Genomic DNA, 5,069 nt, shown 5'->3' on the forward strand with positions numbered 1-5,069 from the left:
CTTAATTTATAAGGGGCTCCCTGATGAACTGCATGCGACCTGGGAGATGTAAGACAAATAAACCCTTTCCTCCCCAAGTTGGTACTGGTCAGAGTGTTTTGTCACAGCAATGAAGAAACAAACCAGGACAACATCCTTAGAGGATGGTAGAAAAAGAACCCAGCTGAAGAAAAGAGTCTGTCTCCACTGACCACTTCAGAACTATTCTAGGAAGTAACTAAACATTATTAGACATTTTCAATTGTGGTTCCAGTCCTTTTGTCCAAATTCAAATTGGTGAGCCCCTTATAAATTAAGAATTAAGTCTCCACCAGGCACGGTGGCAAACACCTTTAATCCCAGCACTCAGGAGGCAGAGGCAGGTGGATCTCTGTGAGTTTGAGGCCAGCCTGGTCTACACTGGGAGTTCCAGGCCAGCTGGGGCTACAGGGAGACCCTGTCTCAAAAAAACCAAAAAAAAAAAAAAAAAATTACGTCTCAGATACAGTAGGATTTCTCTCTTCATGAAGATTTTTTTCTTTTTGTGGAACAGACGTGTAAATAAAAATAAAGGGAGTGTATGACAAATGAAAAGTGAGACTTTCTCAGGGAAATAATGGGCACAGAGAAAAATACTGTTGAAGCGCTGTATGTATGAGGACCAAATGGCAGTGAAAGTAACTCTGAGGCTGCAGAACAGGGTTAAGGCTATGCCACTGGAGAACAATAGGGGAGCATAGAACAGTGAAGCAAACAGAATCAGTTTCTGTTTTATTCAAGAAAGCACAGGGTTAATAAATACATTCTTGCAAAAGCAAAGGATGACCTATATTAAAGGCTGTAGGACATCTCAACTTTGTAACTGATAAATCTAGGCCAAGGTTGTTATTCCTCTCCATAGCAATGTCCAGTGACATCTAGATTGTTTTATGAAGATAAAGGAAGTAGAATATGAGGCAATGGAGGCAATGCTCAGATGAATCAAGGGGGTAGCATTTAGAATAATCCTTACCTTTTAATTCTTGGTCACCCCTGTTCTGGCGACCTTTATCAGGTTAAAAGATAAATGAGTGTGTCTTTAGCTTGTGTAAGGCAAAGAAGTCATTATAATTATGTGCAAGACACTGGAAGGTAGAACTTAAATACATTACTTCTCTAATTGACAATGAGGACTAAGGATTCCTCTCTACTGTTACCAAATGTGCAAGAGTGTATATCTACTTTCTTGGTCACCAACTGAATGCTAAACATGCCAATCAGGAGCAGGTTTGCTGTAGTGTGAGGATATGCATTGAAACAGAGCTCAGAAATGCAAAGTCAGAAGCCAGTAGCTTCTAGGCTTCAAAACTTAATTATACAGGATCAATTAAAGATTCCCAGTTACCAAAACCTGGGAAAGTGCTAAGTGTGCTTCATCTTCTCACACCCCCTGATTCAGGGCCTGACAGCTGTGGTAGCTTAGACCTAGGGTCAAATGTTTTAGAAAATTCCACTTCAAAACTTGTAACCTCCTGCCCCCCCAAAAAAACCCCCAAATATACAAACCATCTAAAACCAAGCCTATATAAACAATTTTAATATGTAATGCTAATGCCCCCAAACTTAGCTGATGGAATTATTATATGCTGGATTCCAAATAAAAATCATCAACACCACTTAACTGAAAGCAGCAAGGTAAAGTTTTATTACGGCTGGCAACCGGGCTATGTCGGCAATAGAAGCAGCCTTGAACACCAGTGGGCCAGAATATTTATAGGAATACAGAAAGGAGAACAAGTGGGCCAATCATGTTTATACAACACAGCAACATTTGAACATAGCAAACTTTGAATTTACCAATCACCTATTGGTCATTGTGTGGACACGAGCTTGGGTAAGCAAAGCAGGTTTAGACAAGCAGCCTAGATTACAATGCCCTGTGGCATGTGGTCAGGCCCTTTCTCATAATTCAAAGTGCTTCTCCCTTCTAGGTATATCTTTCATAAGTGTGGTAAAAGGCACTTCTGAAATGGCTGCTTTGGGTAAAATGTAGTAACTTAGGCTAGGTTAGTTTAGCTGAGATAGTTCATTTGTGAAGCCCTCCTCCTTGGTCACCTGCCCTGAACTCCCGAGACCCCTGCCCCTCTTTAGGACTGCTCTTTTTCGCTTCTGTAAGCTGCTTGATTGCTTGATTGAAAGGACAAACTATATTGACCCCATTTTGACTAGCTGTTTCAGGCAAGCCTGAACATGCCCAGGCATGTTGTAATCTCCACCTGCCACCCCCACCCCAGGAGGCCATAGGGCAAGCAAGCCCAGACATATAGCAGCCTTATAAGGTAGAAACAGACTTCTGGCTCTACAGATAACAGTCAGCACATTCCACAGCTCTGAGGGTAGCACCCACCAATGAGAAGCCCCCAGGACTGCATCCCTTATAACCAATCAATTCAAATGTGTGTTGGCGTGCGTGGGCTCCTTGGACCAATCAAGATGTGACTCTGTTATTCCCCTCCTCCCTTTGTCTGAAACCTATAAAAAGCTCCCTGCCCCTGTAATCAGGGCTCTCAGAAGGACCTACCACATTAATTTGGTCTGAGAGTCCAAGCTTAAGCCTGAATAAAGACTGTTCTTGCATGCCCTCTGGATTCCATGGTTACTCTTGGCGGTCCGTTCTCTGGGCACAACACATTCCCCACTCCTTTTGGAGAATAATCAAATCTTTGATACTGAGCTAGTTTGGAGGGAGTCGTATTGACTCCATATCATCGTGAGTTTATTATCCTAGATTATACAGGAAAGTTAAGAGAACCATCACTATTGGTTCTGTTAGTGAGGCTAATCAGGGACCCAAAGTCTTCTAGTAGGTGACTTTTTTTTTTTTTTTTAGCTCTGTAGGTTCGATTTACATAAAAACAGTACAAATACCTCCTTTTAATGGTTTTGGCATCTTTAGTCTTAAAGATAAGCTCACTAGCAGACTTGAGGAATTTTCTAGCTTTCAGTTGAGAAAGAAACTGGCCATTTTTCTTTTGGAGTTTTTACTTTTAAACTGTCTAGTTTTCACCTTTTATTTTATTATTTTGAAGAGGTAACCCTAAAATCTTTTTGGGATAAGAGCTCCCAAATACTTTTAACGTTTTTGGCCTTTGGGACAGAGTGCTTTGCTAAAAGGCCCAAGGACGTTTTGACTTTTAGCCAAGAAAGAAACTGGCTACTTTTCTTTGGGGTCTTTTTATACTAGCTGCCTAGCCAATTTTTATCTCCTATTTTTATCATACCATCCTCTGAAGAGGTTTACCCAAATTGCCAATAAGGAATTGGGACACAGACCATTCTGGCTTCTTCCATGCTGAACAGGGATGCGGGGTGAGGCAATTGGGGTGCCCCCTTCAGTGGGTCTATCAAAAAGACTCCCAAATTGCATAACTCTTAACTATAGGAAGAAAAAGGTCCTTGACCAATGCCTGGGAGATATGACAGAGAAATAAAGGCTGTAAGGGAAAAATACAGAGGAAATCAAAGATTGAAGAGAGAGAGAGAGAATTTAATAGTACTTAAGTTTAATTACTTCATTGCTTATAACTTCCTGGGTAAGAGCCACTCAACTCTGGCATAAGGCTAGACTGAGACATAAAGGCACCCGGAGATAGATAACAGGATGTGGGCTGCCACCCCAGGGCATGACCCATAATAAGTCACATAGGCATGTGAGAGATAACAGAAAGCAGTCAGAAATGCTTGTGTAAATAAGAGATTACAGAAATCAGGAAACTGACACGTACCACCCAGAGGGTGACACACATGAATTATCTTAAATCTATAGGTTAGGTATTTTAAAGCTATTGGTTGTGTGAAAATGCGTGGGCTCTGGTACAACGGCTGTGAAAATCCTATATAAACTTTGCCTGAAGTTGCTTCAGGGTCGATTGCTCTAACCAGGCCTGCGTGTCTTGGGATGATGGTCGACCCCAGCTAGCTGGCTTAGTAAAGACTTTGCTTGAATTACATCTCTGTGCTTGTACATATTGTTTTCCTGGGAAGCCCACGGAGTCTCGGACTCTAACATTTGGGGGCTCGTCCTGGGATTCGGGGGGCTTCTGGGGGAACAAAGGATGAATGGAGGCAGAGTCTCTTTGTCTGGATGGGGCAGTGTAATTTGGGGGTCGTTCCCTCGTGTCTGTATAAATCCAGTATGAAGCGAGAGTCGCCATCTCATATCTGGTCTCGGGTTAGTGATCCCGAGTGAGGAAGTCCGGGTTGGAAGTCCCGGCCCCCAGGTTAGTGACCCTGGGTGAAGTTCAGGTAGCCAACCCTGGCCCTAGGGTCTGAGTGACTCGGCCTTAGGAAGGCAAGTCCGATCAGTGGAGACCTGGCGCCCGAGGTAGAGGAGGTTGAGCTCACCACCCTATGGCAGTCTGTGTGGACGCCTTTTGGGAGAATTACCAGAAGTATCGAGGATCCCGAAGGTGAAAGTGAAAGTGGTGAGTGTGGTGCACACCAGAGTGAAAGAAGGACCTGTCCGACCGAGTACGATCAGATGTGGTGTGTGTGCTTAGTGTCGTTGTTAATTGTTATGTTGTGGTTTGTATTTATATTTCTTTCTGCATTCTCTAGTTTAAGGCTCTCCTACCCTCCTTTCTGCCACTGAAACTCCCCGCAGGCACGGGTCGAGCAGTTAAGAGCCATTAGGGCGCCCGCCGCTGAAAGGCTCCCATGACAGGATAAGGGGGTCATAGCCATGAATCCCAGATAAATTTGCGTCCCCTGCGGAAGAAAAAACTGCAACGACAGGCACCCGTTCACAAGCACACACACTGGTCATCTTATTTGGAGTGGTGCTTTTACTCTTTACCTTCTGCCTTCTTCCTTCCTTATGATCCCCATTATGGGCCAGACTCAGGCTACTCCTAAAGGTTTAATTTTTTCTCATTTCATAGAAGTAAAGAAACAGGCCTTGAATATGGGCCTTAGTATCAAGAGAGGTAAGTTTGACATCCTCTGCTCTGCTGGATGGCCCTCTTTTGGAGTAGGCTGGCCAGCCCAGGGGTCTCTTTCCGTGGACCTTATCAGTAAGGTCAAGGCTGTTATCACCCGGCCGGACCCCAAGG

The sequence above is a fragment of the Nannospalax galili genome, unplaced genomic scaffold (assembly GCF_000622305.1).
Source record: "Nannospalax galili isolate Female #2095 unplaced genomic scaffold, S.galili_v1.0 scaffold346, whole genome shotgun sequence".
In the NCBI taxonomy this organism is placed as follows: domain Eukaryota; kingdom Metazoa; phylum Chordata; class Mammalia; order Rodentia; family Spalacidae; genus Nannospalax; species Nannospalax galili.